Source organism: Pan troglodytes, chromosome 9, assembly GCF_028858775.2.
Source record: "Pan troglodytes isolate AG18354 chromosome 9, NHGRI_mPanTro3-v2.0_pri, whole genome shotgun sequence".
Lineage (NCBI taxonomy): Eukaryota > Metazoa > Chordata > Mammalia > Primates > Hominidae > Pan > Pan troglodytes.
The window spans coordinates 345,460-362,801 of NC_072407.2; positions in this window are offsets into that span (position 1 = coordinate 345,460).

Here is a 17,342-nt window from a genome sequence, read left to right on the forward strand (position 1 = left end):
TATCCTCACTGCTATCTCTATGAACATTGATATACCTACAACGCTATCTCCAGAAACATGGAAATATCTACACCGCCATCTCTATAAACATGGAAATATCAACACCGCCATATGTATAAACATGGAAATATCTACACCGCGATCATTATAAACATGGAAATATCTACACCGCGATCTGTATAAACATGGAAATATCTAAACCGCTATCAGTGTAAACATGGAAATATCTCCACAGCTATCTCTATAAACATAGAAATATCTACACCGCCATGTGTATAAACATGGAAATACCTACAAAGTCATCTGTATAATCATGGAAATATCTACACAGCCATCTGTATAAACATGGAAATATCTACCCAGCCATCTGTATCTACATGGAAATATCTACACCGCTATCTGTATAAACATGGAAATACCTACACCACTATTTGTATAAACAAGGAAATATCTACACCGCCATCTGTTTCAACATGGAAATATATACAGAGACATCTGTTTATACATGGAAATATCTACACCGCTATCTGTATAAACATGCTAATAACTACACCGCTATCTGTATAAATGTGGAAATATTTGCACTGCTATCCCTATAAACATGGTAATATCAACACCGCGATCTGTATAAACATGGAAATATCTACACCGTGATCTGTATAAACATGGTAATATCAACACCGTGATCTGTATAAACATGGAAATATCTACACAGCCATCTCTATAAACATGGAAATATCTACACCCCTATCTGTATAAACATGGTAATATCAACACCGTGATCTGTATAAACATGGAAATATCTACACAGCCATCTCTATAAACATGGAAATATCTACACCCCTATCTGTATAAACATGGAAATATCCACACAGCCATCTCTATAAACATGGAAAAATCAACACCGCTATCTCTATGAACATGGAAATATCTACACCGCCATCTCTATAAACATGGAAATATCTACACCGCGATCAGTATAAACATGGAAATATCTACATCGTTATCTGTATAAACATGGAAATATCTCCACTGCTATCTCTATAAAAATCAAAATATCTACACCGCCATCTGTATAAACATGGAAATACTTACAAAGTTATTTGTATAAACATGGAAATATTTACACCGCCATCTGTATAAACATGGAAGTATCTACACAGCCATGTGTATATACATGGAAATATCTACACCGCTATCTATATAAACATGGAAATAACTACAACGCTATCTGTATAAACATGGAAATATCTCCACCGCCATCTACATATCCATAGAAATATCTGTGCCGCCATCTGTGTAAACATGGAAATATCTACACGGTCATCTGCGTATATATGGAAATATCAAAACCGCCATCTGTACAAACATGGAAATATCTGCACCGCTATCTGTAAAAACATGGAAATATCTACACCGTGGTCTGTATAAACATGGACATATCTACACCGCTATCTGTATAAACATGGAAATATCTACACCGCTATCTCTATAAACATGGAAATATCAAAAAAGCCATCTGTATAAACATGGAAATACCTACACAGTCATGTATAGGAACATGGAAATATCTACACTGACATCTGCATAAACATGGAAATATCTACACAGCCCTCTGTATAAATATGGAAGTATCTGCATAGGCATCTGTATAAACATGGAAATATCTGCACCGTTATTTGTATAAACATGGAAATACCAACACCGCTGTCTCTATAAACATGGAAATATGTACACCGCTATGTGTATAAACAAGGAAATATCTCCACTGCTGTCTGTATAAACATGGAAATATCTACACCGCGATCTGTATAAACATGGAAATATCTACACCGCTATCTGTATAAACATGGAAATATCTACACAGCTATCTCTATAAACATGGAAATACCTACACCGCCATCGGCATAAACATGGAAATACCTACAAAGTCATATGTATAAACATGGAAATATCAACACAGCCATCTGTATATACATGTTAATATCTACACTGCTATCTGTATAAACATGGAAATAACTACACCCCTATTTTTATAAACAAGGAAATATCTACACCGCCATCTGTTTAAACATGGAAATATATACACAGACATCTGTTTATACATGGAAATATCTACACCGCTTTCTGTATAAACATGCTAATAACTACACCGCTATCTGTATAAATGTGGAAATATTTGCACCTCTATCCCTATAAACGTGGTAATATCAACACCGCGATCTGTATAAACATGGAAATATCTACACCATGATCTGTATAAACATGGAAATATCTGCACCGCGATCTGTATAAACATGGAAATATCTACACCGTGATCTGTATACACATGGAAATATCTACACCGTCATCTCTATAAACATGGAAATATCTACACCCCTATCTGTATAAACATGGAAATGTCCACACAGCTATCTCTATAAACATGGAAAAATCAACACCGCTGTCTCTATAAACATGGAAATATGTACACCGCTATGTGTATAAACATGGAAACACCTACACCGTTGTCTGTATAAACATGGAAATATCTACACCGCCATCTCTATAAACATGGAAATGTCTACACCCCTATCTGTATAAACATGGAAATATCTACACCGCTATGTGTATTAACGTGGAAATATCTCCATTGCTATCTGTATAAACACGGACATATCTCCACTGCAATCTGTATAAACATGAAAATATCTACACTGCTATCTCTATAAACATGGAAATATCTACACCGCTATCTGTACAAACTTGGAAATATCTACACAGTCATCTGTAGAAACATAGAAATATCTACACCGCTATCTCTATAAACATGGAAATAACTACACGGCTATCTCTATAAACATGGAAATATCTACACCGCTATCTGCATCAACATGGAAATATACACACCGCCATCTCTTTAAACATGGAGGTATCTACAACGCCATCTACATAAACAAGAAAATATCTACACTGCCGTCTATATAAACATGGAAATATCTACACCGCCATCTCTATAAACATGGAAATATCTACACTGCCATTTGTAGAAAGATGGAAATATCTACACCGCCATCTTTATAAACGTGGAAATATCTACACCGCTATCTGTATAAACATGGAAATATCTACACTGCTATCTCTATGAACATTGATATACCTACACCGCTATCTCTATAAACATGGAAATATCTACACCGTCATCTCTATAAACATGGAAATATCTACACCGCCATATGTATAAACATGGAAATATCTACACCGCGATCGTTATAAACATGGAAATATCTACACCGCGATCTGTATAAACATGGAAATATCTAAACCGCTATCAGTTTAAACATGGAAATATCTCCACAGGTATCTCTATAAACATGGAAATATCTATACCGCCATCTGTATAAACATGGAAATACCTACAAAGTCATCTGTATAAACATGGAAATATCTACACAGCCATCTGTATAAACATGGAAATACCTACGCTGCCATCTGTATATACATGGATATATCTACACCGCTATCTGTATAAACATGGAAATATCTACACCACTATTTGTATAAACAAGGAAATATCTACACCACCATCTGTTTAAACATGGAAATATATACACAGACATCTGTTTATACATGGAAATATCTACACCGCTATCTGTATAAACATGGAAATATCTGCATAATGATCTGTATAAACATGGAAATATCTACACCGCGATCTGTATAAACATGGAAATATCTACACAGTGATCTGTATAAACATGGAAATATCTACACCGCTATCTCTATAAACATGGAAATATATACACCGCCATCTGTATTAACATGGAAATATCTACACAGTCATCTGTATAAACCTGGAATTATCTACACTGTCATCTATGTAAACATGGAAATATCTACAGAGAACCCTGTATAAACATGGAAATATCGACACAGCCATCTGTATAAACATGGAAATATGAACACCGCTATGTGTATAAACATGGAAATATCTACAACGCCTTTTGTAAAAAGTTGGAAATATCTACACACTCACCTGTATAAACTTGGAAATATCTACACCGCTTTCTGTGTAAATATGATAATAACTACACCTCTATCTCTGTAAACTTGGAAATATCTACACCGCCATCTGCATAAACATCTAAATATCTACATCGCCATCTGTATAAACATGGAAATATCTACACCGCCATCTCTATAAACATGTAAATATCAACCCCGCCGTCTGTATAAGCATGGAAATATCCACACGGCCATCTGTATAAACATGGAAGTATCTACACCGCTATCTCCATAAACATGGAAATATCTCCACCGCTATCTGTGTAAACATGGAAATATCTAAAATGCTATCTTTGGAAAAATGGAAATATCTACACAGCTCTCTGTGTAAACTTGGAAATATCTACACCGCTATCTGTGTAAAGACGGAAATATCTACACCGCATTCTGTGCAAAGATGGAAATATCAACACCGCTATCTCTGCAAACATGGAAATATCCACACCGTTTTCTGCATAAACATGGAAATAACTACACCGCAATCTGTATAAACATGGAAATTTTTACACAGTCATCTGAATAAACATAGACTTCTACACCACCATCTCTATAAACATGGAAATTTCTACACTGCCATCTGTACACAGATGGAAATATGTACACAGCTATCTGTATAAACATGGAAATATCTACACCGCTACCTGTATAAACATGGAAATATCTACACCGCCATCTGAATACACATGGAAATACCTACACCGGTATCTCTATGAACATGGAAATATCTACACCGCAATCTCTGTAAACATGAAAATATCTAAACCGTCATTTCCATAAACATGGAAATATCTACATCGCCATATGTATAAACATGGAAATATCTACACCGCTATCTGAATAAACATGGAAATATCTACAATGTCATCTGTATAAACATGGAAATATCTACACCGCGAGCTGTGTAAACATGGAAATATCTACACCGCTATCTCTATAAACATGGACATACCAACACCGCTATCTGTAAACATGGAAATATCTACACCGCTATGTGTATAAACATGGAAATATCTACACCGCTATCTCTATAAACATGGAAATACTTACACAGCCATCTGCATAAACATGCAAATATCTACACTGCCATCTGTATAAACATGGAAATATCTACACCGCCATCTGTATAAATAGGGAAATATCTACATCGCTATCTTTATACACATGGAAATATCTACACTGCTATCTGTATAAACTTGGAGATATCTACACCGCTGTCTCTATATACATGGAAATATCTCAACCGCCATCTGTAAAAACATTGAAATATCTTCACAGTCATCTGCATAAACATGGACATATCTACACCACCATCTGTATAAACATGGAAATATCTATACTGCCATCTGTATAAACGTGGAAACATCTACAAAGCCATCTCTATAAACATGGAAATATCTACACCGCTATCTCTATAAACATGGAAATGTTTACACCGCTATCCGTATAAAAGGGAAATATCTACATGGCTATCTCTATAAACATGGAAATATCTGTACCGCCATCTGTATAAACATGGAAATACCTACACAGTCATCTGTATAAATATGGAAATACCTACACAGCCATCTCCATAAACATGGAAATATTTACACCGCTATCTGTATAAACATGGAAATAGCCACACCGCTTCCTGTATAAACATGGAAATATCTACACCGCCATCTGAATAAACATGGAAATAACTACACCGCTATCTCTATAAACATAGAAATATCTACACCGCAATTTCTGTAAAATTGAAAATATCTACACCGTCATTTCCATAAACATGGAACTATCTACATCGCCATCTGTATAAACATGGAAATATCTACACCGCTATCAGAATAAACATGGAAATATCTGCAATGTCATCTGTATAAAGATGGAAATATCTACACCGCGAGCTGTATCAACATGGAAATATTTACACCGCTATCTGTATAAACATGGAAATACCAACACCGCTATCTGTAAACATGGAAATATCTACACCGCTACGTGTATAAACATGGAAATATCCACACCGCTATCTCTATAAACATGGAAATAATTACACCGCCATCTCTATAAACATGGAAATATCTATACCACTATCTCTATAAACATAGAAATATCTTCACCGCCATCTCTATAAACATGGAAATAACTACACCGCCATCTGCATAAACATGGAAATATCTACACTGCGATCTGTATAAACATGCAGATATCTACACCGCCATCTGTATAAATAGGGAAATATCTACACCGCCATCTGTATAAAAATGGAAATATCTTCACCGATAATTGTATGAATATGGAAATAACTACACCGCTATTGCTATAAACACGGAAATATCTACACCGCTATCTGTATAAACATGGAAATATCTACACCGCTATCTCTATAAACATGGAAATAGCTACACCGCCATCTGTATAATCATGGAAATATCTACACACTCATCTGTATAAGCATGGAAATATCCGCACCACCATCTTTATAAACAAGGAAATATCTACACTGCCATCTGTATACACATGGAAATATCTAAACAGCTATCCTTATAAACATGGAAATATCTACATCGCTATCTGTATAAACATGGATATATCTCCACCGCTATCTGTATAAACATGGAAATATCTACACCGCTATCTTGATAAATTTGGAAATATCTACACCGCTACCTCTATAAACGTGGAAATGTCTATACCGCTATCTCTATAAACATGGAAATACCTACACCGCTATCTGTATAAATATGGAAATATCTACACCGCTATCTGTAAAAACATTTAAATATCTACACTGCTATCTTCATAAACTTGGAAATATGTACACCGCAATCTGTGTAAACATGGAAATATGTACATCGCCATCTGTATAAACATGGAAATATCTACACCTCTTTCTGTAGAAACATGGAAATATCTCCACCGCTATCTGTATACACATGGAAATATCTACACCGCTATCTGTATAAACCTCTAACTAGCTACACCACTATCTGTGTAAACATGGAAATATCTTCACAGCTATCTGTATAAACATGGAAATATCTCCACCGCTATCAGTATAAACTTGGAAACATCTACACCGCTATCTCTATAAACATGGAAATATCTACACTGCTATCTGTATAAACATGCAAATATATACAACGCTCTCTGAGTAAACATGGAAATATCTACACCGCTGTCTGTGTAAACATTTAAATATCTACACCACTATCTGTTTAAAGATGGAAATATTTACTGCACAATCTGTACAACGATGGAAATATCTACACCGCTATCTGTGTAAAAATGGAAATATCTACACCGCAATCTGTGCAAAGATGGAAATATCTACAACGCCATCTCCGTAAACATGAAAATATCTAAACCGTCATTTCCAAAAACATGGAACTATCTACATCGCCATCTGTCTAAACATGGAAATATCCACACCGCTATCTGAGTAAACATGGAAATATCTACAATGTCATCTGTATAAAGATGGAAATATCTACACCACTAGCTGTATAAACATGGAAATATCTACACAGCTATCTGTATAAACATGGACATACCAACACCGCTATCTGTACACATGGAAATATCTACACCGCTATGTGTATAAACATCGAAATATCTATACCGCAATCTCTATAAACCTGGAAATACTTACACCGCAATCTGCATAAACATGGAAATATCTACACTGCCATCTGTATAAACATGGAAATATCTACACCGCCATCTGTATAAATAGAGAAATATCTACACCGCTATCTTTATACACATGGAAATATCTACAGCGCTATCTGTATAAACTTGGAGATATCTACACCGCTATCTCTATATACATGGAAATATGTAAACCGCCATCTGTAAAAACATGGAAATATCTTCACAGTCATCTGTATAAACATGGACATATCTACGACACCATCTGTATAAACATGGAAATATCTATACTGCCATCTGTATAAACGTGGAAACATCTACACAGCCATCTCTATAAACATGGAAATATCTACAACGCCATCTGCATAAACAATGAAATATCTACACCGCCATCTGTATAAACATGGAAATATCTACAAAGCCATCTCTATAAACATGGAAATATCTCCACAGCTATCTGTATAAAAATGGAAACATCTACACTGCTATCTGTATAAACATGGAAATATCTACACCGCTATCTGCATAAACATGGAAATATCTACACCGCTGTCTGTATAAACATGGAAATATCTACACGGCTACCTCTATAAACATGGAAATATCTACATCGCTTTCTCTATAAACATGGAATTATCTACACCGCTATCTGCATAAACATGGAAATATCTACACCGCTGTCTGTATAAACATGGAAATATCTCCATCGCTGTCTGTATAAACATGGAAAAATCTACACCCCTATCTCTATAAACATGGAAATGTTTACACCACTAACTGTATAAACATGGTAATATCAACATGGCTATCTCTATAAACATGGAAATATCTATACCGTCATCTGTATAAACATGGAAATACCTACACAGTCATCTGTATAAACATGGAAATATCTACACCAGTATCTGTACAAACATGGAAATATCTACACTGCATCTGTATAAACTTGCAAATAGCCACACCGCTATGTGTATAAATGTGGAAATATCTACAACGCCATCTGAGTAAACATGGAAATACATACACCGCTATCTTTATAAATATGGAAATACCTACACCGCTATCTCTATAAACATGGAAATATCTACACAGCTATCTGTATAAAAAAGGAAATATCTACACCGCTATCTGTATAAACATGGAGGTATCTGCACCGATATCTGTATAAACATGGAAATATCTACACCGCAACCTGTATAAACATGGAGCTATCTACAACATTATCTGCATAAACATGGAAATATCTACACCGCTATCTGTATAAACATGGAAATATCTCCATCGCTATCTGTATAAACATGGAAATACCTACACCGCTATCTCTGTAAACATGGAAATATCTACACCGCAATCTCTATAAACATGGAAATATCTACACCGCCATTTCTATAAACATGAAAATATCTACACGAACATCTCCATAAAGATGGAACTATCTACATCACCATTTGTGTAAACATGGAAATAACGACACCGATATCTGCATTAACATGGTAATATCTACACCACCATCTATATAAACATGGAAATATCTACACCGCCATGTGTATAAACATGGAAATATCTACAATTCTATCTGAAGAAAGATGGAAATATCTACACCGCAATCTGTGTAAACATGGAAATATCGAGACCGATATCTGTAAAAACATGGAAATATCTACACCCCTATCTGTATAAACATGGAAATATCCACATCGCTATCTCTATAAACATGGAAAAATCAACACCGCTATCTCTATGAACATGGAAATATCTACACCGCCATCTCTATAAACATGGAAATATATACACCACGATCAGTATAAACATGGAAATATCTACACCGCTATCTATATAAACATGGAAATATCTCCACTGCTATCTTTATAAACAACGAAATATCTACACCGCCATCTGTATAAACATGGAAATACTTACAAAGTTATCTGTATAAACATGGAAATATCTACACTGCCATCTGTATAAACATGGAAATAACTACACAGCCATGTGTATATACATGGAAATATCTACACCGCTATCTATATAAACATGGAAATAACTACACCGCTATCTGTATAAATATGGAAATATCTACACGGCCATCTGTATAAACATGGAAATTTCTACACTGCCATCTGTAGAAAGATGGAAATATGTACACCGCTATCTCTATAAATATGAAAATATCTACACCGCCATCTCTATAAACATGAAAATATCTACACTGCCATCTCCATAAAAATGGAAGTATCTACTCCGCCATGTGTATAAACACGGAAATATCTACACCACCATCTGTGTAAATAAGGAAATATCTACACCGCCATCTGCGTGTTCATGGAAATAACTACGTCGCCATCTGTATAAACATGGAAATATCTACATGGCCATCTTTGTGAAGATGGAAATATCAACAGCGCCATCTGTACAAACATTTAAATATCTACGTCGGTATCTCTATAAACATGGAAATATCTGCACTGCCATCTGTAAAAACATGGAAATACCTATACAGTCATCTGTATAAACATGGAAATATCTACAATGCCATCTGTATACACATGGAAATATCTACACTGCTATCTCTATAAACATGGAAATATCTATACCGCCATCTCTATAAACATGAAAATATCTACAATGCCATCTCCATAAACATGGAAGTAACTACTCGGCCATCTGTATAAACATGGAAACATCTACACCGCCATCTGTGTGAATAAGGAAATATCTACAATATCATCTGTATAAAGATATAAATATCTGCACCGCGAGCTGTATAAACATGGAAATATCTTCATCGCTATCTGTATAAACGTGGAAATACCAACACCGCTATCGGTATAAACCAGGAAATATCTACAACGCCATCTATATAAACATGGAAATATCTACACCGCTATGTCTATAAACATGGAAATACCTACACCGCTATCTCTATAAACATGGAAATACCTACACCGCTATCTGTATAAACATGGAAATATCTACACCACTATCTGTATAAACATGGAAATATCTACACGGTCATCTGTGTATAGATGGAAATATCAACACCGCCGTCTGTACAAACATGGAAATATCTGCATCGCTATCTGTATAAACATGGAAATATCTACACTGCTATCTGTATAAACATGGAAGTATCTACACCACTATCTCTATAAACATGGAAATATCTACACCATGATCTTTATAAACATGGAAATATTTACACCGCTATCTGTATAAACATGGAAATTTCTACACCGTTATCTGTATAAATATGGAAATATCTAAACCGCTATCTCTATAAAAATGGAAATATCTACACCACCATCAGTATAAACATGGATATGTCTACAATGCCATCTGTATACACATGGAAATACGTACACAGCAATCTGTGTATAAATGGAAACATCAACGCCACCATCTGTACAAACATGGAAATCTCTACACTGCTATCTCAATAAATATGGAAATATCTACACTGCGGTCTGTATAAACATGGAAATATCTACACGGGTATCTGTATAAACATGGAAATATCTACACCACGATCTGTATAAGCATGGAAATATAAACACCGCTATCTGTATAAACATGGAAATATCTGCACCGCTATCTCTATAAACATGGAAATATCCACAAAGCCATCGGTATAAACATGGAAATAACTACACAGTCATGTGTAGGAACATGGAAATATCTACACTGCCATCTGTATAAACATAGAAATATCTACACAGCCCTCTGTATAAATATGGAAATATCTGCATAGGCAACTTTGTAAACATGGAAATATCTGCACCGCTATCTGTATAAACATGGAAATACCTACAACGCTGTCTCTATAAACATGGAAATATGTACACCGCTATGTGTATAAACATGGAAATAGCTCCACTGTTGTCTGTATAAACATGGAAATATCTCCACCGTTATCTGTTTAAATGAGGAAATATCTGCAGCGCCATCTCTATAAACATTGAAATGTCTACACTGCCATTTGTAGAAACATGGAAATATCTACACAGTCATCTGAATAAACATGGAAATATCTACACCACCATCTGTATAAACATGGAAATACCTACAATACCATCTGTATACACATGGAAATATCTACACAGACATCTGTATAAATATGGAAATATCTACACGGCCATCTGTATAAACATGGAAATATCTACACTGCCATCTGTAGAAAGATGGAAATATGTACACCGCTATCTCTATAAATACGAAAATATCTACACCGCCATCTCTATAAACATGAAAATATCTACACTGTCATCTCCATAAAGATGGAAGTATCTACTCTGCCATGTGTATAAACACGGAAATATCTACACCACCATCTGTGTAAACATGGAAATATCTACACCGCCATCTGCATGTTCATGGAAATATCTACGCCGTCATCTGTATAAACATGGAAATATCTACACGGCCATCTTTGTAAAGATGGAAATATCAACACCGCCATCTGTACAAACATGGAAATACCTACATCGGGATCTCTATAAACATGGAAATATCTGCACTGCCATCTGAACAAACATGGAAATATCTACATTGCTATCTCTATAAACATGGAAATATCTGCACTGCCATCTGTAAAAACATGGAAATACCTATACAGTCATCTGTATAAACATGGAAATATCTACAATGCCATCTGTATACACATGGAAATATCTACACAGCCATCTGTATAAACATGTAAATATCTACACTGCTAACTCTATAAACATGGAAATATCTTCACCGCCATCTCTATAAACGTGAAAATATCTACACTGCCATCTCCATAAACATGGAACTAACTATTCCGCCATCTGTATAAACATGAAAACATCTACACCGCCATCTGTGTGAATAAGGAAATTTCTACAATGCCATCTGTATAAAGATATAAATATCTGCACGCCGAGCTGTATAAACATGGAAATATCTACATCGCTATCTGTATAAACATGGAAATACCAACACGGCTATCGGTATAAACCAGGAAATATCTACAGCGCCATCTATATAAACATGGAAATATCTACACCGCTATGTCTATAAACATGGAAATACCTACATCGCTATCTCTATAAACAAGAAATATCTACACCGCTATCAGTATAAACATGGAAATATCTACACCGCTATCTGTATAAACATGGAAATATCTACACCGCGATCTGTATAAACATGGAAATATCTACACCGCGATCTGTATAAACATGGAAATATCTACACAGCCATATGTATATACATGGAAATATCTACACCGCTATCTATATAAACATGGAAATAACTACACTGCTATCTGTATAAACATGGAAATATCTACACGGTCATCTGTGTATAGATGGAAATATCAACACCGCCATCTGTACAAACATGGAAATATCTGCATCGCTATCTGTATAAACATGGAAATATCTACACCGCTATCTGTATAAACATGGAAGTATCTACACCGCTATCTCTATAAACATGGAAATATCTACACCATGATCTTTATAAACATGGAAATATTTACACCGCTATCTGTATAAACATGGAAATTTATACACCGTTATCTGTATAAATATGGAAATATCTACACCGCTATCTCTATAAAAATGGAAATATCTACACCGCCATCTGTATAAACATGGAAATACCTATGCAGTCATCTGTGTAAACATGGAAACATCTACATCACCATCTGTATAAACATGGATATATCTACAATGCCATCTGTGTACACATGGAAATACCTACACGGCAATCTGTGTATAAATGGAAACATCAACGCCACCATCTGTACAAACATGGAAATCTCTACACTGCTATCTCAAAAAATATGGAAATATCTACACTGCGGTCTGTATAAACATGGAAATATCTACACCGGTATCTGTATAAAAATGGAAATATCTACACCACGATCTGTATAAGCATGGAAATATAAACACCGCTATCTGTATAAACATGGAAATATCTGCACCGCTATCTCTATAAACATGGAAATATCCACAAAGCCATCGGTATAAACATGGAAATACCTACACAGTCATTTGTAGGAACATGGAAATATCTACACTGCCATCTGTATAAACATAGAAATATCTACACAGCCCTCTGTATAAATATGGAAATATCTGCATAGGCAACTTTGTAAACATGGAAATATGTGCACCACTATCTGTATAAACATGGAAATACCTACACCGCTGTCTCTATAAACATGGAAATATGTACACCGCTATGTGTATAAACATGGAAATATCTCCACTGTTGTCTGTATAAACATGGAAATATCTCCGCCGTTATCTGTTTAAATGAGGAAATATCTACAGCGCCATCTCTATAAACATTGAAATGTCTACACTGCCATTTGTAGAAACATGGAAATATCTACACAGTCATCGGAATAAACATGGAAATATCTTCACCACCATCTGTATAAACATGGAAATACCTACAATACCATCTGTATACACATGGAAATATCTACGCAGACATCTGTATAAATATGGAAATATCTACACGGCCCTCTGTATAAACATGGAAATATCTACACTGCCATCTGTAGAAAGATGGAAATATGTACACCGCTATCTCTATAAATATGAAAATATCTACACCGCCATCTCTATAAACATGAAAATATCTACACTGCCATCTCCATAAAGATGGAATTATCTACTCCGCCATGTGTATAAACACGGAAATATCTACACCACCATCTGTGTAAACATGGAAATATCTACACCGCCATCTGCATGTTCATGGAAATATCTACGCCGTCATCTGTATAAACATGGAAATATCTACACGGCCATCTTTGTAAAGATGGAGATATCAACACCGCCATCTGTACAAACATGGAAATATCAACATCGGTATCTGTATAAACATGGAAATATCTACACCGCTATCTGTATAAACATGGAAGTATCTACACCGCTATCTCTATAAACATGGAAATATCTACACCATGATCTTTATAAACATGGAAATATTTACACCGCTATCTGTATAAACATGGAAATTTCTACACCGTTATCTGTATAAATATGGAAATATCTACACCGCTATCTCTATAAAAATGGAAATATCTACACCGCCATCTGTATAAACATGGAAATACCTATGCAGTCATCTGTGTAAACATGGAAACATCTACATCACCATCTGTATAAACATGGATATATCTACAATGCCATCTGTATACACATGGAAATACCCACACGGCAATCTGTGTATAAATGGAAACATCAACGCCACCATCTGTACAAACATGGAAATCTCTACACTGCTATCTCAAAAAATATGGAAATATCTACACTGCGGTCTGTATAAACATGGAAATATCTACACCGGTATCTGTATAAACATGGAAATATCTACACCACGATCTGTATAAGCATGGAAATATAAACACCGCTATCTGTATAAACATGGAAATATCTGCACCGCTATCTCTATAAACATGGAAATATCCACAAAGCCATCGGTATAAACATGGAAATACCTACACAGTCATTTGTAGGAACATGGAAATATCTACACTGCCATCTGTATAAACATAGAAATATCTACACAGCCCTCTGTATAAATATGGAAATATCTGCATAGGCAACTTTGTAAACATGGAAATATGTGCACCACTATCTGTATAAACATGGAAATACCTACACCGCTGTCTCTATAAACATGGAAATATGTACACCGCTATGTGTATAAACATGGAAATATCTCCACTGTTGTCTGTATAAACATGGAAATATCTCCGCCGTTATCTGTTTAAATGAGGAAATATCTACAGCGCCATCTCTATAAACATTGAAATGTCTACACTGCCATTTGTAGAAACATGGAAATATCTACACAGTCATCGGAATAAACATGGAAATATCTTCACCACCATCTGTATAAACATGGAAATACCTACAATACCATCTGTATACACATGGAAATATCTACGCAGACATCTGTATAAATATGGAAATATCTACACGGCCCTCTGTATAAACATGGAAATATCTACACTGCCATCTGTAGAAAGATGGAAATATGTACACCGCTATCTCTATAAATATGAAAATATCTACACCGCCATCTCTATAAACATGAAAATATCTACACTGCCATCTCCATAAAGATGGAATTATCTACTCCGCCATGTGTATAAACACGGAAATATCTACACCACCATCTGTGTAAACATGGAAATATCTACACCGCCATCTGCATGTTCATGGAAATATCTACGTCGTCATCTGTATAAACATGGAAATATCTACACGGCCATCTTTGTAAAGATGGAGATATCAACACCGCCATCTGTACAAACATGGAAATATCTGCATCGGTATCTGTATAAACATGGAAATATCTACACCGCTATCTGTATAAACATGGAAGTATCTACACCGCTATCTCTATAAACATGGAAATATCTACACCGTGATCTTTATAAACATGGAAATATTTACACCGCTATCTGTATAAACATGGAAATTTATACACCGTTATCTGTATAAATATGGAAATATCTACACCGCTATCTCTATAAAAATGGAAATATCTACACCGCCATCTGTATAAACATGGAAATACCTATGCAGTCATCTGTGTAAACATGGAAACATCTACATCACCATCTGTATAAACATGGATATATCTACAATGCCATCTGTGTACACATGGAAATACCTACACGGCAATCTGTGTATAAATGGAAACATCAACGCCACCATCTGTACAAACATGGAAATCTCTACACTGCTATCTCAAAAAATATGGAAATATCTACACTGCGGTCTGTATAAACATGGAAATATCTACACCGGTATCTGTATAAAAATGGAAATATCTACACCACGATCTGTATAAGCATGGAAATATAAACACCGCTATCTGTATAAACATGGAAATATCTGCACCGCTATCTCTATAAACATGGAAATATCCACAAAGCCATCGGTATAAACATGGAAATACCTACACAGTCATTTGTAGGAACATGGAAATATCTACACTGCCATCTGTATAAACATAGAAATATCTACACAGCCCTCTGTATAAATATGGAAATATCTGCATAGGCAACTTTGTAAACATGGAAATATGTGCACCACTATCTGTATAAACATGGAAATACCTACACCGCTGTCTCTATAAACATGGAAATATGTACACCGCTATGTGTATAAACATGGAAATATCTCCACTGTTGTCTGTATAAACATGGAAATATCTCCGCCGTTATCTGTTTAAATGAGGAAATATCTACAGCGCCATCTCTATAAACATTGAAATGTCTACACTGCCATTTGTAGAAACATGGAAATATCTACACAGTCATCGGAATAAACATGGAAATATCTTCACCACCATCTGTATAAACATGGAAATACCTACAATACCATCTGTATACACATGGAAATATCTACGCAGACATCTGTATAAATATGGAAATATCTACACGGCCCTCTGTATAAACATGGAAATATCTACACTGCCATCTGTAGAAAGATGGAAATATGTACACCGCTATCTCTATAAATATGAAAATATCTACACCGCCATCTCTATAAACATGAAAATATCTACACTGCCATCTCCATAAAGATGGAATTATCTACTCCGCCATGTGTATAAACACGGAAATATCTACACCACCATCTGTGTAAACATGGAAATATCTACAC